The sequence below is a fragment of the Nipponia nippon genome, unplaced genomic scaffold, assembly GCF_047370975.1.
Source record: "Nipponia nippon isolate SJK-2023a ecotype South Korea unplaced genomic scaffold, ASM4737097v1 scaffold_3, whole genome shotgun sequence".
In the NCBI taxonomy this organism is placed as follows: Eukaryota; Metazoa; Chordata; class Aves; order Pelecaniformes; family Threskiornithidae; genus Nipponia; species Nipponia nippon.
The window spans coordinates 77,992,134-78,014,755 of record NW_028262347.1 but is presented as its reverse complement, the minus strand read 5'-3'; the positions used below and the strand labels follow the sequence as shown (position 1 = coordinate 78,014,755).

The window sequence follows — 22,622 nt, the reverse complement described above, 5'->3', positions numbered from 1 at the left end:
CATGCATGAAGTTATTATTTTTATAAACTTGCGAATTACATTTATCTTGCTTTCATCTAATATCCTGTGTATCTTAAACTATTTATAGGTTCAGGGGAAAGGGAAAAAGAGAATGCCTGAAAAAAAACCAACCCATGATGCTGTTGTACAGAAGTTCCAGGAGACTGTAATTAGGCATGTTCCTCACACAAGCTGAGCAATCAGTATGTTATTTTGGCAGGTAAAGCAAATCAAGGATTCGTATAGCCTTTTGTTATCAAGTACTGATGCCATGCATTAAACCAGGCATTTCCCAGAGGCAGAACTTCAGAACTGCTTTGCAGTTTTCTCAGGCACCTATTAGTTACCCATCCCTCCACCTCACTACAGCAGCACCACAAGTCTCTGAGGGGAACCACGCTGAACGGCCCAAAATACTTTTGCAGACATAGCTGTCATGTTGTAGCTCTAGAGACCTCCTGACCGGCATGGAAAGAAACACTTAGGAGGCTGAGGGGAGGCCTTATGGCTCTCTACAACTACCTGAAAGGAGGCTGTAGCGAGGTGGGGGTCGGTCTCTTCTCCCAAGTAACAAGCGATAGGACAAGAAGAAACGGCCTCAGGCTGCGCCAGGGGAAGTTTAGGTTGGATATTAGGAAAAACTTCTTCACTGAAAGGGTGGTCAGGCATTGGAACAGGCTGCCCAGGGAAATGGTGCAATCGCAGTCCCTGGAAGTATTCAAAACACGTGTGGACGTGGTGCTTAGGGACATGGTCTAGAGGTGGACCAGGCAGTTAGGCTAACAGCTTGGACTCGATGATCTCAGAGGTCCTTTCCAACCTTAACGGTTGGAAACAACTCCAGAGGTTTTTGGACCTCAAAGCTGCCACAAATCCAGATTCAGCTCAAACTGCTCTGAGCCACAGGGCAGTGCAATTTCCAGGTATATTCTGGGCATGAAGCAGAGGAGGAAGAGCCATGGCGTGGCTGGTGATGCCGCTTGGAAGAACAGCTATTTCGGAACTCACTCAAATCCAAAATGCTACTTCTGGCAGAGAGGCTAGTTGTGCAAATACCAGTGAGTATTCAAAAATATAGGGTAAAACACAGGATCACGCATCACGGGTACATTATAAATAACACATTAATATAACTGCCCTCCTTTTCTAAGTGACTGTACTTTAACTTATTTGTGAGTGTGGTGAAATTCATTTCTCATACAGCATGAACTTGCTCTGTGAAGGGAATGTCAGTTCCTCCTCAGGACTGACAGGGAGAGCTGCTGCAAATCAGTATTTCAGTGGAGCTGACACAGTTGCCCCACTTACACCTACTGCTCAGCCAGTGACGGCAAGAGAAATCAGTCACATGGACTCTAATTTCGGGTATTACCGCGTATGTCTTTCAATTCAGCCGTGAGTAGCCAGCAAATAAGCTCTATCATTTCTGTGACTACAGTCTACAAAGGTGCAAGCCAAGAATCAACACACTGGCTGGAAATGGTGATTGCAATTAAACTACAATCAGCCTGGCAGGCTGACATTATCAAGGTCTGTTGTGTGAAAACCCACAGCAGCACCATTACGGACCTTTTTCCACTGGAAGATTTTAATTTGGGGCTGCAATGCCCGGGAAGCGTATGGGTGGCTGGAAATTGCAAAGGCTTGGTCACTGCTTTCAGAGTTTTGCAAGCTCAGCTCAATCAACCAGAAGTGTGGAAAAAAGTGCATTGGAAGAATGAAGTGAAAAGACGTTGACATAAAATGTATCATCTGTACTCGTGGCTTTATTCCTCGACTTACATACATATCGATTTTCCTTTGGGCTGGTTAAGCCTTATTTCAGTCTATGAAGCAACTGACTTTTTGTGCTCTTGGCCTTTCCCTCCCTGGCCATTTAACAAGCTAGTCTACAACTGGTCCCAACAAGCAAAACCATGGGGTTCAGCCTATCTATAGCTGGCTTCCCAAGCACCTTGGTTCACTCTTTTCTCAGACTTGTGAAAGATTTGCAGGTATAAAGTGATTCCCCCCACCCCCGAGACAAAAAGATGTCACTATTTCCTCTGAACTTTATTTCCTTGATCTTTTTCCTTTAAAAAAAAAAAAGTTCACTTTCATTCAATTAAAATTTATACTATAAATTCAAATTATAACTAAAGGATTAATTTTGGCTACAGAAATGGATAGGAAAACCCCTGTTGACTTTCCCTGGGGCAACATTGTACCTCAGACAAATAATAATGATTGTTTTTAATGCTGACTTCTCGTAGATGAATTTTCTTCTGCTGACAGTCTGTTCCTGTTGCATGCATCACTGAGTTTCTTTTCTGCTGCGATAGTGACACTTAATCTGCTTTTATATCTCTGAGGACATCAACTTAGGAAGACAGAAGCCTAAAGGTGATAATTTCTCCTGAAAATCATTGGTGTTACTCTTATAAGTAGGATGAAAAAGTCATAGAAAGCTCTGCATTAAAATGTGTCAAATTTTACTCCATGGAGACAAAGAAAAAGCTAGAATGTCCCAAAACCAAAAATGAAATTTTAAGGGGTTAATTACAGGATCAACTGAGTCTAAAAGCACCAAAAAAGATCTCCCCTCTTACCTCAGATTATGACTTTCTCCACACTCAAAACTCCTACTAAAACATCTCTTCACACTCACAACTCCAATAATTCATATTTAAAACCTCTCTCACTCTTTGTTTCCCATAGACCGAATCTTAAACGTAAGGACTAACTGATGGCACAGACAAGTGGCGCACAGATAACTGCAAGCGTGCTTGCACAGAGGTAGGTGGGGTGATGCTCCAGTTCATAGAGAGCACCTTGTGAACTGGATTTCGCAGAACCCCAAGTTTAATTCGCATTCAGCTAAGTGAAAACACCTCACAAGCAAAGCTTGCAAATGCATCACTGCCAGCGTCTTCATGCTGCAAGCAGGCTGTGAATTTAATTGTGGAGGTGGAACAGTAACACATTTTTCAAGGGGTGACTACCACTTAAGAAAACAGACAAAAAAAAATCCCAGTGGCAGTGCCCTCTGAATTTATAAATGCCTTTATAAACTGAGATTTTAAAATCTTTCTGCACTGCCCTGGCTCTGTTTTAATGAAAATTAAAGAAAAATATTCAACAGTTTCCTCAGGAAAAGACTGGAAAATCCTATTAATAACATGCATCATCTTAAGCTAAATTCATATTTGATATAACAGTGCCTCTGTTTTACAGGCTGCCCATTTACAGGTCTCACATGAAAGTCAACATCCTCCAGCAATTTCAATAAAACATTAAAGCTTCAGGTAACTCAGGGAGAAGAGTTCTTTCATGGGTGAACGCAGCATAACTAAAGTTCCCTTTGAACTTTCCACGGGCTCTTTCAGGATGAAACGGAAAGGTCTCTCCTTTGCTTCCATTAAAGCACTCAAACGCATGAATTTTTGAAGCAGCATTTGAAGGGTTTTGCTGAAAAAGGATGCAGTGAGTGTAAATGAGGGAGGGCGTTTTGGAAGAATTTCACTTGAGCACCCACTGGGTGTCCTTTGCTGGCTCAGTTACTTTAGGCAATCTCACAGACAGGGACTGTCAACTGCTTTATCCCTGTATTTGAAAACTGAGTAAATCCAGGCAGGATTTTTTGCACAGCAGCCTGGCACTATCTCTGAAGCAACATTTCTCCAAAAAAAAAAAAAAAAAAAAAAAGGCATTCCCCTTCAGCTGCCTTTGCTTTTGACTAAAATACCAACATTTCTTATTGGCCTCCTTCCTCTTCCCAAGAACTGCGGGAGGTGGAAAACCAAAAAGGGAACATTTCAATTTGTCTTCCTATTTATAAGCGATTCCTGCACCGCAGGGAGGTCCTGCCCACAGCCATCCTCACCCCGGCCCCTCTCCGAGCCCAGTGCTCAGCCTCTGTCTGCAGAGCTGCCAGACCACATTTACGGCAGCTGCTTCTGAAGCCTATGTGAAAAACATCCGCCGTGAACAGTAGCTTCCTATTAAGAACAACAGCAACCCTCTATGGAGAGATTAGGAGACTGATGGATCCTGGGCAACTGAGACTCATAACCAGCTTAGAGAAACAAATCACACCCTTCTCATCTGATCCATTGCTCCTGGCACGGCCAGCGATAAGCAAGCTTTGGAAGAAGCAACCGAAGAGGGAGAGAGGCATCCGACAGCAGAGCAGAGCCAAAAGTGACTTCCAACGCAGCAAGAAATTAAAGTTTGCGTGGCAAAAAGGAACGCCAAGGTCATGACCCACAAACCCCCTTGACAACTTTATCTGTCCATCTTCACAAATCTGTAGACTTTGCTGAACGTGCTCTAAGGCCCACCAACATGAACGTGGACTTCTCCACTCAAATCACCAAGCTTCTGCCTCAGCACCTTTCAAGCATACACCAGAGCAAAAGCCACCCACATTTCTCTATTTTTAGAGCAGAGGTGGGGTTACTGATGCCCACAGTCGGGATAACCAAGCCTAACGATGGTTATCTAACACTGGCACCAGATTAGACATACATACAGGACCTGTAGCAGAGAGAAGCACAAGAAAAGAGATGCTCACAAGGCCCTGGCTGCAAAAGAAAATTGGTTGGGTGGTATGGACTGGACAAAAGGCATGTGAAACATCGTAATTCTCCATTTTCAGGATCAGTATGACTGCAGGGGGAAAAAAAAGGAGGAAAAGAAAAAAAAAAAAAAAAAAAAAGAAAGAGTTGTATCCTTGCACGGATAGTACTCTACAGTCATCCATCCTGAAAGCAGAATTGCCACTTGCATTTAATAATGTGAAGGAAAAGGGAAAAGAAAAATTAAAAAAAGAGCAATAATTAGGCAGTTAATCCTAAACTCATTACAGCAGTTTTCCAAGTCTGGAAAGAGAAATTTAAGAAATGATGACACGACCACCCCTTCTGCCTCTCCCCCTGCTCTGCCAAAGCGAAGTCGGCAGAGGGGACGTGCTATGCTCTGTTTCCGTGCAAAATCCAGCGGTGTCAGCTACGCTGCCAAAGAAGGTGAGGTTCCAGTGAAGCTGCCAGATGCAATACTGAGATACTTTCTGCTCTACCAGCCTTGCAGATTTTGAAGAAAGGCAGCAAATAGCTGGAGGCAATGACTTCTTAAATTTCCTCCGACGTTTCTACTACACTCTCAGACTCAGCTTCTGACTACGCATGAGACGGCAGCTGCTTAGTCAAAAGCTTCCCGAGGAAGCCTAGTAACATGAGACTACAGCTCCACAGCCTGCATCTGCTGCCATTCTCAAAGCAGGTACTGCTGCCAGAACCTCTTGAGAATAAAAGGAGAAAAGGATATAAAAGAAATTTTTGACTCCTCTCTAGTGAGGATGATATGCCTGAATAGCAGAGTGTAAAGTACGGTTGGGAGGAGACAGACCGGGTCTCTAATCTCTCAGTTCCCGAAGTCTGCAGGGATGGGAATGTTGGGCTTGGATTTACCACAGAGAAATCAGCAGATTCGTGGCTCCACCAGTCCTCCATCACTGAAACCAGCCAGAGGCTAGCTGTGCACCAGTGTCAGGACTTGGTGTGCTGGGGGCAATAGGTAAGGAGGGTTTTGTGGGAAACAAACTGACTTCAAAAGGGAAGAGGTAAGTAGAAGTAGCAGCAATCACAGGACTATCACAAGATGCACCTGGATTCAACTCAGCTATCATTTTGTGCTCCTGCCACTATAAATTTTAAGTCCTACAGTGCAAATATTAGGGAGCTGTAATGTCACCCCACCATCATCTCTCTGAACAGTTATGAGAGACACATTGAGTCTCCAAATAATATTCCATTTTTCAGTAATGGATAAAGCGCAGAGCTATTCTTGGGGATTAACAACTGCCTGAATGGTTCTTCAGGCTCAGGAAGGGACACTTGCCAGTGACTACCCTCTGGAAAATCTCTATGATCATCAGTAATACCAGGAGAGGAAAACCAAAAATAGTGTTGTGCCGGATTTTTTTATATTGGGTACACAAGGTATTTTTCTGTTGATGTCAACAGATATTGGATCAGGACCCAGGTTGTTATGAGACCCTCCCTGGAGAGCCTCCAGGAGAGGACAGGCGAAGTCCATATGAACCTTTCTCTACCAAGAAAAATATCTAAAGCTATTCACAAAAGCACAATACACCCTTGGTATTTTTAAGTCCATGTTTGCCTGTTTGCCATGTTTCCACAGCAATAGATGCAAAATACATATTCTCCACAAATCAAAGGAGGGCATCTTTCATATGACCCTGGAGCTGGGACTGTCAGAAACCGTGCAGCCCCAGGTAGCAGATGGAGGCCCTCAGCTAATGAAGCATTTAAGTAGATCCTTAACTAATTTGAAGGACAAAAGTAGTCCCATTGTAGCTCTAACTGGCCATTCCCCTTTGCTTCTAGATAACCTTTTAATGTTCTAAAACTGATCATGCTGCATTCAGAGGTACAGGATTTGATCCAGAAAAAGCACGCGTCCTGAAATTATATTTGGCTCCCAAATTCTGGGAGAGAAGAAGGAAGATAATATTGAAGGTTTTCGAGCAGCTAGAGGCTCTTCTTACAGTTTGTTCTGACCAGGCTATTTACCACTATTAATATTCAGTGGTTTGTGTTCCCGATGCAAGCCATTTGGCTCTCTGCGCTGGGGGGAGAGACAGCAACCTGTCAATGGCAGAGCAGCTGCGTGAATCGCAGTAGACAGATGGCGAGGATGCAGCTCAATTCTTTCCTCCCTATATTTCCCTCCTATAATTCCCCCCCTCTCCCCCGATTCTTTCAGCGGGAGGAAGGAGAGTTACTTGGACCTCAATGTGCTCAAAGACCAAATTAAATTCGCCTTATAATTATTTCCTCAGTCTCTGCACTAGCAATCTGTCCTCACCCCAGACAGATGGCAACTGCTGCTGCACAGCTGGTCTGGCACCGGCAAAGCCGGCGGATGAACGGCAGGCAGGTGTGATGCTGGTTTGGCTCACCAGCTGCAAAGAAATCAAGGGAGAAAACCCAGCCTATCGGCTGAGGAGAGCATGATTTGGAAGCATTCCTGCAGGATGGCTGGTGGTTTAATCAGAGAAAAATCTAATATATATTTGTCCATTAAGACTTAGCCATGCCAGGTGACACTGGACATTTATCAGCTGACTGAAGGAGGCTGTAGCATCCTCACTGGCGCTGGCTCTAGATGTCTTCTCACTCCAAGGAGTTCTTACCAGACCTCTTATTTTTTATTAACTTAGAATGTGTGTACATATATACGTGTGCCTGGATATATGCATTTTAAGTGTCTATTTCCATGTGCTTATGTAAAGTCTAATACAATGGTTCTGCTAATAAGTTGCTTAAGTACTGTCATGATCAAATAACTGCAACAGCAGCAACATCACTAAGAGTCTCCCTTCAGTCACTCTGTAGCCAGAATAAGACGTCACTTTGTCATTCGTCGCAGCACTGCTTTGTCCCAACCTGCCACTGTTCTGAGCATACAAACATGAAAGCCTCAAGACCATCTTGAGTGCTAAACTGGTGTCACCTGAACTGAAAAGAAACATCCTTATTACAAAAACAAGAAAGAAAAAAAAAAAAGGAACCCTGATTCATCAATAAAAAGAAAAACCTAAAACTTCTTCCCCATTCTACTCCACTTGGTAAAACCAAGGAGTTATCCTGGACTATGCAACTGGTTCCCAACTTGGCTAAAGTTCTACACAACTTTAAACTTTTTAAAATAAGACCCTTTTCAGACTGGGTGGTGGTGTCTTTCTCGTCCCCATTTTAGTTTGCCAGGTTGTCCTGAGAGACTTTCATAGTCACGTCTTCATTCCTACCGAAATTTCCATGACTTGAGATTTTCACATGTGAACGGATGGATGAGTTTGTTTCCAGCAAAGGAAGAGTTACCGCCTGCTGCGAGACCACAGGCAGCCTGCTACCTGCACCGCACTCTGTGAGCTTTGGGAGCGTGTACCAAGACACGTGGACAAAAAACCCCACTCATAAATGAAAGCCCCAAGCATTAGCCTCTCACCAGGCAGAGGAGAGGAAAAGAGCTGCTAGAAAAACACTACTGGACATTTTAAAAATAAACATTTTGCAAACTAACATGTTATCCAGGCTCACAGGAACACTCTAGTTCTGTCAAAATATGCTTGCTGCACTAGTGTTAAATGGATTTATTTAAACCAATATAAGCTTCTGCTTAGATACCGTCACACTGTGCAAACTGATCCCTTTGCGGATGCAAGTGGGAGGGTGAAGGCAGTCCCCGGGTCCAGCCATCCCTCCTGCCTGGGGCAGAGGAGGAGCAGCCAGGCCAATATTGAGACAGCCATCCTCATTTAAGCAGCTCCCATTCGCAGTTTAAGCTGAGCTTTCTGATTTTGCCTCAAGTGGGTTAGGGAGCAGTCACACAGCCTATTCTGCTAAGCAGACCGTGCAAGACTAACCGCTGGCAGAGGAGCAGGGGCAGTATCAAACAGCTGGGGCAAAGGGGGCCTCTCCATATTTTAAGTGGAAACAGCAGTTTGCAAAGTGGACGGCAGTGCAACATCTTTGCTGTGCCTTATCTGAGTCATCCAGCAAAACCCTCAATGCAATTTTCTGCTGGTGCAAGGAGAATGCAAACCTGCAAACTTTTTTAACACTATTTCCACAACGCTTCTGTAAGCGGGTAACAACCCTATGCAAGCAGGAGGAGTCATTTAAAACCTGAACAAAGCTGCTTCTTCAACAAAAGATGATATAGCCGGAGAATTTTCAAGCTTCCATGAAAGCAAAGGAAAGGCAGCATCACAAGCAGTCGAAGGGCAACACGATTTAGATTTCAGATCCAGCAGCACAACCCAACCAGAAGATCCTGCTACAGGTGACACCAAACTTTGGGAAATCTTATGAAAACTCTGCATTCCAATAGCGAAAGTTAGGCGATAACCAAAGAACGTGGGTATCAAGGCATACTGCGGAGCTTGTCAAATCTGTGCTGGTGGACAATACTGGCTGGTAATTGCTTTGATGATGAATTTACCTGGAGTCGTCTTTGCCACTGTTCTGCATTATACAGAGACACAATCATGTGCACAGCACTTATAATGAAGAGAGAGAGGAGAAGCTTTTGCCAGGGCCACAGTATTTACACTGGAGCATCAGTTATTCCACTTATGTAACAAAAAAAGAAAAATTGCACCAAAAAAAAAAAAAAAGACTTGGAAGAGAGATCCTGAAGAGCGATGACCAGCCTTGGTAGTGCTTCCCTTCACTGAGTAAGAAACAGGCACATACAACGGGGAGGAACCACGAGCTGAGGCACGTGGCCCAGTGGGTGACCCTGAACCTATCCTCAGCCGGCACCTCTAACCTTTACCAAACACTATCGCTCAATCTCTGCTGAATTGAACTTACCCTCAGCCAGCACCTCTAACCTTTACCGAACGCTATCGCTCAATCTCTGCTGAATTAGCGGCGAGAGCGCCGCTCCTCCACTTGTTCAGAGTAGGCTGGAGAACAATGCTGGAAAGCTGCCAAGGGTTCAGACGCAGAGAGAACGAAGAGGGGGAAACCCCCAGGAACCAAACACCAAACCTGAAAGCTGCTGGAGAGACTGCGCAAGCCTAAGCATCGCGTCTCAGACTTATTTGGGGAAAACTCTCCCCAAGCTTCAAGGGCAATCGCACCTCAATAAAAATTAACTACAAGTCAGACGATTTTTCCTCCAAGCTTCATCGAGCAGGCTCCTAAGCATCTATAAAATAGCATAGAAGTAGCTGTATTTAAGGATTTTGAATTATTACTTGTTGGGGTTTTTTTGCATTACTCTCAAAATGCAGAGCCTCAGTCATAGACTCACAGACCAAAATGTGACTGAGGTAGGTGCTGTGGGAAGGCAGCACAAAAAATGTAATTAAGCACAAGCAAAAACAGAAGCATATGTTCTCTTGGGATATGTTCTAGTCACAATCATTCATGGGTAACTAAAGAGTAGCGAAAGCACTTCCACATAATATCATAGCAGCAAGCCAGACGACTCAAAAACAAACCCAAAAATTCCTCCCTATTTCCCTTCATTTTCAAATGATGAGGGAAAAAAAGGCTTTACAAGATGCCACAAAAGGCTGGCAGGCTCCATTTGTTTCACACTGAGTTGGTATGCGACTCTGAATACTGAAGACCTCCCCGAGATGACTATAACGCAGTGGTCCTCAAGGAAAGATGGTCCGGGTCACTGCTGCTCCATTCCCCATGCAGAGTTAACGCAGCTTTTTTTACTCCTCAGCACTCTATTTAAAGGTAATTTAAAGATTACTTCCCTGCCTCCAAATTAATTCTGAAGCCTCGGAAGAAGCTGAAAGCCTACTATTGATATTATATGATTGCTATAAAATCCTGCTTCTTCCTTCCATTTGTTTACCTTATATATACACCAGGAATGTCTTGGTTTTGCGGAAATATTCATGGGATGATGTTTAGTAGCTCTCATCTGTTAATTAAAGGGCAGGAGAAGAAAGATACTCTAACAAGTTAGTTCCTGATATGATAGTGATGCTCAAGGAAGTGAAAAAAATACACAAACAAAAACAACCCTCAAAAGTGAAAACCAAACCCAAAGACAATGGAATGCTCCCTCCCCCACAGCCCCCCAAGTGCATTTTCTTCAACGATGGAGCAGTCTACAAGCAGGCCTTCAAGAGCTGAAATACTTCGCTGCCTTTCTAAGATTGTGGGATTTGGCCAGAAGGCTACAGGTGTTGCTAAAGAAAGAAATGCAAGAGCCCCGCTTCCCTCGCCTGACTTACTATGGTCACGGAGACCTCCAGGCTGGGCTGAATCTGACCTTCTGTTATTAAAAAAATCTAACAGAAATAAAGAAGGGCATAAGCCCATTTGGTTTCCTTTTGCAGTAATTTTAATGTCTTGAAAACTTGGGTCAATCCCCCCTTATACATATTTTTACCAAATTTGCCTTTCACCTTGGTAAAAAGCTGAGAAAAAGGAGGTGGCCAGAGGCTGGAAGAGAATGGCGAATTGCCTGGAAAATGAGAGATTAACACAGATGCCTTTGTGTTAACAGAAAACATACAATGAAACGCAACAGCGGAGAGCACTGCCAAGGAGCCAGGAGAGCACAGCAAATAAGATGCTGCAGCAGTCAAAAGGTGAATGCACCAGACAGAGGGATTTTTGATTCAGGAAAAAGCTCTGCCTGCTTCTATTTGAACACAAATGTCCTCTGTGGAGCCAGAGGACTCTCCAGGCTTGGTAACCCCCATAAGAGGAAGGCTCTTCCCCCAGGAAGGCGTTAGCCAGACTGGCTCTTTAAAATGGACAGCTGGAGTATTGCCCTAAGGGCCAAATACAAAGGGGTTTTGGTGACCGAACCAGAATTAACTGAAATGAAGACCAGACTTCTGCTCTCTAGCAAGGGTGGTGGCTTGACTCAGTGAGTTTTTAAACTGCTTTAGCTTCAGGGTGACTTCACATGGCCCAGAGTTTCCTGGGAGGGAGGAGAGAAAACTGGAAGGTCATTTCCCTTCTGTCCTCGTTCCCCACTGCCACTGTCCCGCACTGCACAGCCCTGCTGGGACAAGGCACGAGGTCGTAGCTGCAGCAAGCAGGGCTGTGCCAAACACCCATCTTTCACTTCGGTACCAGGGAGCCGCGCTGCCTTTCACTTCGGTGTACCGAGGTACAGCAGAGCTGGCAAATCTGCATCCTCCCCTAAAGTTATGCCATGCATAGAGGCTGCAGTAAATATTTCCCTTGTATTTCTTCAAGTTTGCAACATTTGCTCTTCCCCTCAGCAGAAACTGAAAGCCCGGAACGTGACCTAGTATCCTAATTCACATGGTCTTCTCTTTTAGGCTGTTGCACAGCTCCGTTCAGTAAAATCAGCAACAGTTAAACATAACCCCAGAGAGCAATAGGTTTGCTGTAGTAATTTATAATTCTTAAACAGAAGGAACTGGAAAGCAATCGGAGGCGGTGGGGAAGAGGGAGGGATGGGAAACAGGACAGCACACAAGACCTGGCTGTCAGCACTGCAGGCATCAGCTACAGCAGGAGATAGCACCATTTGCATGGAAAAGCCCCAAGGAGAATGGCACACGGTGCTGCTTATAGACCGGATTCAATGCAAAAACAATCAGTACCTTCAACTACTCTAAATGCATGGGCATTACTCGACTTCTCCGCACTCGTTCACCTAAACCCTGCACTTAGATTTCCTACTTGAGTGCTCTCCCAGAATTCGCCCAACTCCATAACACGACAGCATTAAGCCCTGGCTCCTCACACCCTGCTCGGCAGCTACAAAGCAAGCCACGAGCACCGAGATTTGTTTGCAACAGCACTGGACTCACCAGTCCCAGACACCTCCTGCCACCACCCAAAGCACCACAATCCATTTGACTTCATCCCAGTAAGCAAAAAACATAATAAATTAAGAAGTAAACCGAATGCTGGTCTGAAAGGAACCTGCATCACTAGCACGCTAAAGGTTTTGTACTTTTTTTCCAAGGTAGGAAGATAGGGGCTTTGCTGTAGTCAGCAAAACAACGAGGTGCTTTTAAAACCTAAGCAAAGTGAGTCTCAAATTCCCCATGACTTTGGGCACCCTGACCAAGGGCACCACCATCTTTCAGCTTTATTCCAGTACACTACGCTGTGTTCCTCAGAGGTCAGAACCATTTTCAAATTCCACTAAATCCACTGTTATTTCCTGTTCTTTAATCTATCGGTTTAATAAATCTGCTCCATTACTGTCTCATTTGTAGAGGCAGGCAGGAGACTGTGCAACACAGCAGATGCAGGAGTTTTAAAAAAAAAAAAAAAAAAAAGGGCAGTGGGGGGGAACCTAAGCAAATGGCTTTTATGTGCTTATATCTGGGATCTCTGAATGCGTGCACGAAGCTGCTGGGGCCAGCCAAAGCAGTAGCAATGGTTGCCTAAGCTCCCCATGCTCCTCCAGAAGGAGTTCTCATCGCTGTGGCCATCCCAAACCACAACACGCCTCTGGACTTTACATGGGATCACACAGCGGTAGAGAGTTGGGTCGTACCCAAAGATCAAACCACAGGGGATCCTGCCCCATGTTAGGTAAGCATTGCTCAGTAGGACCTGTGGATGAAAAGCCATTCTGAACTCCTCAGGACTCTGCCAGATAGATCTCACCAGGCTTTGGAAAGCTCAGGTTGAAAGAGTAGGAATCCCAATAGGTGTCTCAGCTGTTTCAGTGTTCCTCATGACTACATAGCATTCCTCGTATTCCCTACGAGAGCATGAAGCAAGGAGCCTTAAAGGGTATGTCCTAGCAGCATAGAGCCGTGTCCATCCTTCCTAGCACCTGCTGGTGATGGGACCACTGCACAGAAGCCATCCGGAGTCTGTCCAGACATGCCTTCTCCTGGATCAGAAGAATGGCAAGCCCCATACGCTTTTCCCACCAGCTGTGCCGATACAAGAAAGGCATCGCCTAGCTACCCAGCGTGTCTTTCCAGGAGTCACATTCCACGTAACGCCTCATACAAGGTTACACGGGGCACTGGGACGACGCACTGCAAAATGCGCAGAGCCGTGGCTTCTGTATTAAGAGCAGTGGGTCAGCCTTCGTGCTCCGTCTGTTAAACATCATGCGTCTGCATGTGTATCTATGTATGTCCTTGTACGTGTAAGTGCCAGTATGGGAAACCAAAGGAAAAACAAAGAATGCTTAGAAAAGAGCCTAGTTCAGTTAACTGCCTTCTGACATCCCCAAGCTCTGCCTCTGAACCTCTGCTGCCTACAAAATCACACTCCAAGCCATAGTCTTCAAAGGGTACAGAGTGCTCCACATATAGTAGTTTGTGCTCAGCAATGCAATGATTTGTAATTTCAATGTGCTTTTATCATTCTTCTTGCCATCACAGATTTTAGGAACCGCAAGGAACCCCTCTAGTTTGACCATTTGTGGGGGAAGCAGAACGTCCTTCTTCACAGGATAATGTGATCATAGAATATCTTCATTTTTAGTAGCGTTTTTCTTCTCCTGTTGTTTAACACTGAATAGAGAAGCTGTTGAAAGAAGGAAAGCAAACAAGGCAGACAATAGGAGGGACACATTTCGCCTAAGCATTCATCAGCCCGTTTGCTTGAATGAGCGGAAAAGCAAAGCAAAACAGAGAGGAAAGCATCACATTTTTGCCTAAGCACACGGATGAAAGGTAGGCTTTATAAACTTACATGCTTTACAGCTTCCAACAAGCACAAGGCTTGTTCTTGCAATAGTCGTGCTCAGTTTTAAATTGTTTTCCCTAAGCTGGAGATTTACTTTCTAGGATATCTAAATGCTGCTGAAGTGGCAAGGGAGACGTCTGAGTACAGATCAGTTAAGAGGAATCTCCCTCATTTAGTCATAAAAACAAAGTTTGAATGCACAAAACAAAACACTTTGTTTTGTGTTTGCATTCTGCCGAGCACAGGGCGGTCTTAGTTCCCCAACCCAAGGGTTTAAAGGCAGAAAAAGAAAAAAATCAAATCACCAATAAATAACAGATACTAAGGCAGATAAATGGGGGACTGGAACTATTTGTTAAATAAGCATGACTAAGGCCACCAGGATTAGCATCTACAGGACTTTCCATATGCTACAAAATAATTATGAGGGCCAGGATTAAAATATGAATGATCGAGAAACCTTCAAGGGAATTCAAGAAAGACCTCAACGTATTCAGGGGGAGATAATAGCTCTGCAATTCAGTTGCATCTCTCATTAAACATTGTTAAAAACTCCACGAAATGGAAATGAAGTTAACTGAATTTAAATCAGCTAATAAATATTCTTTTGGATACTCTTTTCCCAGCAAAAGAGTAAAAAGGGATGATGACTGTGGTGTATTATCAATGTTAAAAACTTGACCCCAAAAACAGCAAAAGAAAGAGGAATTTACTGTACATGAGTATGCTAAGCAGAAACCTTGCATCTTGTTCCTGGCTGGGATCATTCTTCAACTTAAATCTTCTGGTAAACTTTAAGAAATCCTTGATGACTGTAGCAAGGTACATACAGTGCTGTAGATGGGAAAAATTTATCTTCCAACCTCCATTAATGTCTTCTGTCCTGTCTGTATAACCACAGACAATTCTGGTAGTCATACAAACACATACGTAAGCCTGAGTATCCCCAGGAAATTGTTCAATAATGATAAATGAACAAAAGTCATGCAGAATAAAATGGAAAATCGACTCATGCTGGAATTAAACATTACAGAATTAATCTGGGAAGCATGCTGTAAGGCCAAATTTGATCCATGCAAGCAAATCTCACAAGTTTGGGCCAACATCTGGCTTCTTATCTGAACTTTCCAAGCTGCTTCTCAGTTATACAAAACTGGCGCGGATATTTTACGAGAACAAGCTCTCTCTCAAATTTTCCAATACCTTCTATCTCCAGGAATGCCAGAATTACCACAAGAATGTCTTTTTCCTGGCACTTTGAATTGGACTGATTCAGACCTCACTGATAGGCTACACTACAGGATAATTTATACCATGAATGATGCTTTATTTAGGAGTAGAGCTTTTGTTATGCCAAGCCAACCCAATCATCTGTTTAGTCTGACAACCTGCTGACAGTGGCCTTTGCCTAGTCCTCCAGAGCAAAAATTAAATTAAATTAACAAAACCAACAACAACAAAAACCAAAAGAACCAAAACTAACCACCACAAAAAACAGGAAAACAAACAAGCAAAACCATGACCACAAAGTCATGGTAACCACCAGTGGCACAATCAGGAGTGAATCAAGACTCTATGTATGTAATCATTAGTGCTCATACTTTAAAAAGTAATTGACTATAAACCCAAGAGATACCTATGAACTAATGCAGAGAGCAGTGGGCATTCCTCTTACAGGGACAATTGAACGTGAAATTAATTTACTCATTGGAATCAATTGGATTGAAAATCGCCAAATTCAACCAGCTTGCTGGTATTTCTCTAGATCAGGATATAAGTAATTAATCAAAGGAAGAGAAGCGGCCCTCCATTCTTCCTGGAGAGAGCCCTGGAAGAATATTTTACAGAAAGAAAAATTAATATAGTGGTGAAAAGAAAACCAGCAGTACTGGCTTACGGCGGGGCTGGATGAGCACATCCAAGCTGGGTTAATGCACTTCCTGGAAGAACGCTTAACTTCTCTCAGCTTTCTGATTTCCTTTCCAATCATGACAACAAAATTTCATAGTTTCTTTTTTTCTGACTTTCCACTTCAAATGGACAACGCAGGAAGTAAAAACCTGGTACCAAGTCACCAGATGAGGAAGTTTTGGGACTCAAGTTACACTTAACTAAAGGAGAGTCATCCTTAAGCTAGTGTTGTAAATGTTTGTCAATGTTTTCCCTGCCTGCCCTCCGATAAACTATTCATGCTGATGACAGTCAAACTGTCTCCAAATTTTAAAGCAGCCGCTATGAATCAGAATAAAAAAATATTCCTCCTTATCTAGCAACAACATACCATCTTGGAGCACTTATAACGCCACCTGTTCTGCAGTCAGAGCATGTCTAATTTATATAAACTCTAGTTTATTTTGGGATACAACAAGAAATCCAGTGGAGGAAAGATTACATGTTAAGACATCAAACCACTGTGAGAGTTATGTCATTGTACTATCATGCATCATGCTATTCAGTGGTGTCTTTAATCAGACTTTTCATGAACTGACCCACCTCATATCTGAAGAGGGGAGCAGGACAATAATCACTACTATACAGTAATGCCATAAAACTCATTAAGTTCAAAATTGCAACCTCTTTATATTCTTTGAACCACGTTCTAAAAAATACCTTAATCCCCCCAAAATTGATTAAATCCAAACATAAGCAAACATGAGATCTTGGACCGAAGCCAAAGCGCCAGTCTCTCCCCTGACTGCGGTGCATTTTGGATCACGTCCCCCGGCTTTCTAACCTGTGCATTGCCCACGACTTCAGCAGAGCTGCACACCTCTTTGAAGTTGCTCTTCACATTTCGGCCAGTACGTAATGTTGTGTCTTACAGGACTCAGCAAAGGAAGAGGTAACTACTGTCCAAGAATGTGATTTTTTTTTTTCTTTTGCCGATAACAGCTGGAACTTAAAGCAGAAAAACACCCCGAGCCTGCTGCTTTCTAGCTTTTCCTCAAGAGGAGAATTCAACATGGATCCAATGACACAGAGTCAATGTAAACCGAGCAATATTTCTAGCCTGGCCTGCTGTGCTCACCACAGGGAAGTGTCTTCCATCACATCCCTCCTCCCATCCTCCCTCGCCACGTGACCAGAAAAGCATATGAGATGCTATAGCATTTGTTTTACTGAACAACGGCATGCATTTCAGCTGCCAGCAAGATAAGTGTGCGTTTATTTCCTGGATCACAGGCTCCTGTAAGCTAAAGATGGAATAAGATCTATTAATTCATCCAGTCTATCTCCCTCCCTACGGGGACATAATCCAAGCTCGCAGAGAATGACTCTGTGCCTTCCAGCAGACCACACAGGGGAGCTGAGAAGTTAACTCCAAGCAGAGGAGGAGTTGGCCTGCTCACTGAACAGCCTCATTTCTGAAACCTCCATCCTAATCCCCAGGCACAGTTCAGCCAGGGGAGATGTGACCCTGCGCTGCCAACCCTGCAGAACATTCTCCAGGGCTCTCTATGAGCTTTAAAAAATGCCAACCAACAACGCTACTAGCATTTTTCATGGAAGATTATGTAGCTTCATTCCTTCAATAAGCTTTTCTTGATGTTCACGTTACCTTCTCTTTTGCAGCCCGTTAAGTCTAGTTGCACCCTCTTGCAAAGGCTGATCATCTCTTGACTACCCACACCTGAAATTGTTGGTATCTTTGCTTCTTAGATAATCTGCCTATATTAAGCGCTTTTGATCATTCCTCAGAAATCCGTCCCTTTGCTTTCCTCATCAGCTCTTTCCCTTCCCTCCCAAACTTTAAAAGGGCAGGTGTCCTATATTTAAGCCAGGGAGCCAGACGCAGCCACACTGCACACGTAAAGCCTGTTATTCTTCCATTCATAACCGGGATATCGTGGACAACTGAGCTGCCTTGTATTACTGCTTCACTGCAGCAGCCACCCCTGACCGCAGGCCCTTGATTTTTTTCCAGCCTTGTGACTTTGCATGCGCTCTTTCACACCCAATACACACGTTGCCCTATCATTCATTTTATTTTCCTGTTTCCATCCCTCAGTCTCCTCAGATTGTGCTGCACCGTCGGTCTGTCTGCAGAGGGACAGTTCATTGCCAATAGCTGCAGACACCCAAGTTTTACACATGAAAAGGTAAAACCCACCGAGCTCTTCTGATGCCTTTCATGTTCCTTCCTCGACTGTCATCATCCTGGCTTCTACATCACACCACCACTGAGCATAAACACTTTTTATTCTTATACAGGAGGTGCATCACCAAGTTCCACAAAGGAGCTGCTGCTTTGTCTGCTCGCACAAGCGGCATAAAGGGTACCTCCCTGGTGACACCCAGCATCTTTCAGATCACAACTGCGCCCTGAACCACTCGTCAGCCTCCCAAGCAGAGTAAATTTCAGCCTGAGCGACACAAAGGCATATATTGTGGCTAGCTGATGGGCAGAAAGGGATCTGGGGTTTACAGTTCCTCTGAGTCTTCCAGCAGTCACAGGGTAATGCGACAGAAAGTAAACATCTTTCAAGTAAAAATAGCTCAGAATAAAATTGATGTCCCGTTTTTTTCCTGCACCTGTCTTTGTTTTGGATCCATAATCATTACAAGAAACAATCTTCAACTCAATTGTCCGAGCAAGGGAATGCCTGGCATCGTTATGTGGTGTTTTCCAAGCTATCTGTCAGGTTTCATTTAGCATTCTGCACCGGTCCTACAGTTTGGCTTGCATGGAAATTTTAAATGCAAATGTATTTGCAGGGTGGCATGAGAGAACAATATCAGAATTTTACCTCATACCACAGCTCCTTGCTCGGCTCCATTCAACTCCCTTCTCCTCCCTGCCATATACACAGATTTTACAGCTACTAAGAAAAAGGCTTAAACAAGAAAATCTTTACCTATTATTTTTCCTATCGAAAGACCTTCCCTGGCCTTTCTCCTTCAACTGAGCTAAACCACAGCTCAAACAATACTTTAAAATCACCTACAACTCCAACTTGAGACACAGAGCAGGCAAGCAATTTCTTTAATAGCAGGGAACAACAGTACTTAATTCAAATCATCCCCATACAGTATTTTCCATCTTACAAGGGCTAGATATGCATTAGCTAATTAACCACTGTTTTCTCCACACCCCAAACTCACCAGTCTTATCCTAAGAAACCAGGGGGAAAGCAAACGCCACCAAGAGGACGTGAGGATGTGCTTCTGGACAAGCATTTGTCATTTTCTTCTCTTCTCCGTGCTCGGTGTCAGCGAGTCCTGGGCCACAGATGAGGCAGATAGATAATTACCTGCTCTCATAACTCAACAGTTCCTCGAGAGGCTGCGGCCCGGGCTATCAGAGAGGCAAATTTTTCATTGACCTTAACATGAAGGCATTTTTCTAGCAGTGATGTTGAAACACTTCAAACACTGTTAAACGATCAGAACCAGACCTAAGCGCTTTCTTTCTGGCGCAAGGATGCTCTTGCCCATGCATGGGACCAACCACTTGTGTAAATCTAGGCACAACCTGAATGCAGCTCAGCAGTTTGGGCTGAGCTACACGAGATCAGAATACATTCCAGAAATCATAGCGCCACTATTGTGCAGCAAAAAAGCTCCGATTTTCCCTTTAAAGAACAGCTTTTTGGTTTGCATTTGTGGTTTATCATCAAACGAATGGCCAGAGCCTCCAGCTCTGGACCAATCTACTTTGTTGCAGTTAATATCCATGACAATATTTAACTCTATTGTTAGAGACGGGAAATACTATTTTTAGCCATTACCTATTATTTTCGTTCCCCGATTAAGTGCCACTTACAGTTCTATTGCCGATCTTGCATTTTATCATGTGTGTTTATGGAGCTGTTCATTAATCCCGCTGGCTTCTACATTAAAAAAAAAAAAAAAAGGAAGTAATTTTACTGGCTTGCTTTATCGTGGCTATATTTTACATCTGTAATTCTATCTGCCATAAAAATTAAAAGGGAACACCTCTAGAATGGAAATGGGGGGAGGTATGACTGTTACCCAAGGATCAGACTTTTTTAAGTGCTCAGGGCTTGATTTTCTCAAGTGCTGAAAGACTCAGAACTTGGCTTACACAGATGCATTTCCTTCAAGGTCCCCCAAGGAACTTTGGATACAAAAGTTTGAGAGCTAACAAAAACGAGCTGAAAATCTAGCAATTTACTCTGGAGCCTAAACACAAGCCGAGGAGCGTTCAAAGTCTGCCTCTGTCTTGGGTGATGAGTACTTTTGGAAATTCCTCTTACACTGTCTGCTTTGCTGTGTCTTTTTTACTGCATATCCACCGGGAATGCGTCTCAATTCCATATTCCTTCCAGAGTCTTCCCCTAATCAGATTATTAATGAGAAAAAGAAAGATGAAGCATTAAGTCATTCACTAAACGGTGCGTATTATAAATACGAAATCCCTGTCAATACATGTTTCATGGTAAGTCACATATTAATAGACTACCATAGAGAAACTAGACTTACATGCACCATTCATCTGACTCCCAGAACTAAGTTTTAGATAGGCTATTCTTTGGCTACGGGAGAAGTTAGGAACAAAGAAGAGTTTTGCGAGGCACAGCTTTACATCCAACTACGCACTAGATGCCAAGTGTGTCCATTATTCTACAGCCAGCCTATACTGAACTATTTCTTCTATTCAAATTGTGAGAAAGCTGCCTAATCATCACCTACTATTCCACTCTTTCCTAAAAGCAAATAGGTGTGCAAGACAGAAGAAAGGAAAAGCGTTTATTTTAAATGAAGCATCAAAATTTAGTTTTAGACCTACCTATCCATTATTAATCAACATGCTGGTAAACGCAAAAACTGATTGTTTCCTGCAATTTAAAATGAAATGCTTAAAAGTACACTGGCGGGAAATGATGAACGTTAGAAAAGCTAAATCATTTCCTCGATCCTTTTTCCAAGGCTGTCTCTCTTGTTGCTTCTACAATATTAAAACCCTGGCATACATCCAACTTAATGTATTCTTGAAGAAAACGAAGACACCAGACCTTTACCAAGGATCACTTAGGAGCTGCCAAAATTAACAGCGACTGCACACACACAGAAATTGAAAGGGGCAAGCCCATCTTCTGCAAAAGCTATCAGAGATTATACACTGCTGGGTGGAAACATGCAAAATCATTCCGCTAAGGAAAAAAAAAAAAAAAATCTTACTCATGCATATAGATCTTACTTGCGTGAAAAAGGCTTACAGCAGTCAACCCACAGGAATCACATTTAGAGTCAACTCCAGTTACCTGAGAGCGCTATTTCAGACTGTAAAAAAAAGGAGATGAGCGTCTGCACAAGCACCGGCTTGGCGTTCACGCAGTGTGCAAAAACTGCGAGCCCGAGCTCCAGAACGAGCAGAAATCATCTCAAGGGCTGCGAGGGCTGCCTTCGGTCGCACCCCACGGGGACCAACAAAGCCGGGAGCCCCCCTCGGCCGGCGGAGGCCGCTGCCCCGCTCCCCCGGCAGCCCCCGACCCCCGCCCGGCCCCGCGGCGGCAGGGGGGGTCCCCGCCGCCGCCCCCAAGCCCCCGCCGCCAGGGGACACGCCGCACCCCGCCGCACCGCGCCCTGTCCGCCGGGCGGGGAGGGGGGCAGAGCCCCTTCCCCTTCCCAAAGGCTCCGGGGCGAGCCCCGGGCTGGGCACAGACCCCACAGACCGCGCCGCCCGCAGGTGCCGGCCCCGCCGCCCCCCCCACTCACCGTGCGCGACCCCGGCCGGCGCCGCCGGGGGAAGGAGCCGGAGGCCCGGCCCGTGGGGTGAGGGGTGGGGGGGGGGTGTCCGGCGGCCCCGCAGCGGAGAGGGGCCGGGGCCGGTGCTGCCGCCCGGGGCAGCGGCGCGATGCACAATGCGCGGCCGCGGGAGCCGCGCCGGCGGGGCGGGGGCGGGGCGGGGCGGGGCGGGGCGGGGCGGAGAGAGCCGGGGGGCGGGTCAGCGGGGGGGGGGGGGGTGCAGCGGCGGGGGGGAGCCAAGGGGACAACAAAACCTCAAAAACCCGAAATGCAGCAGGCCGCGCCCCGGCGGGGAGCCCCGCGCCCTCCTCCCCCCGCTGCGGCTCCGCGTCTCTCTGTCCCCGGCCCGGCTCCGCAACCCCCTGCCCACCCGGGACGGACGGACGGACCGACCGACCGGGACCCCTTCCGCGGCGGGGTCCCTCGGCGCCGGGTCGTGCTCGTCCCCCGCGGCCTCTCGCCAAGCCGAACCCCAGTGCGCTCATCGGCAGCCCCCGGCGCTGGGCGGGCAGGGTCCCCCCGGTCCCCGTCGCCCGGGAGCGGGGCCTGGCGGCGGGTAACGGCGGGTGCCGCTGCTGGGCGAGGGCTGCGCGGCGGCCGGGCTGGGGCGGCCCGGCCCCGAGCTCGTTCCCGCAGCTTCCCCGTTGCTCTGCGGAAGGAGCGGCGAGGCGAAGCCTGTGGCTGCGGAGCCCCCTCTCTGCTCCAGCGAGCCGCTGGGTTGCCCCT

General features: G+C 45.3%; 1 protein-coding gene across 5 annotated transcripts in view; it reads right to left on the bottom strand.

The window, feature by feature from the left end:
- PRR5 (proline rich 5) overlaps window positions 1-21,926 on the bottom strand; it is a 93,885-nt gene extending 71,959 nt beyond the window's left edge. For 3 of the 5 annotated variants that reach the window (XM_087766346.1, XM_087766344.1, XM_087766348.1), the window contains exons 1-4: window positions 21,867-21,926; window positions 21,349-21,431; window positions 20,405-20,485; window positions 19,951-20,017 (exon numbers count right to left, since the gene is read on the bottom strand). The gene's annotated coding sequence lies outside the window, so the exon portion shown is untranslated. The remainder of the gene's footprint in view (window positions 1-19,950; window positions 20,018-20,404; window positions 20,486-21,348; window positions 21,432-21,866) is intronic. The other 2 variants (XM_087766345.1, XM_087766349.1) reach the window with 2 other exon arrangements.
- Window positions 21,927-22,622: the final 696 nt, after the last annotated feature.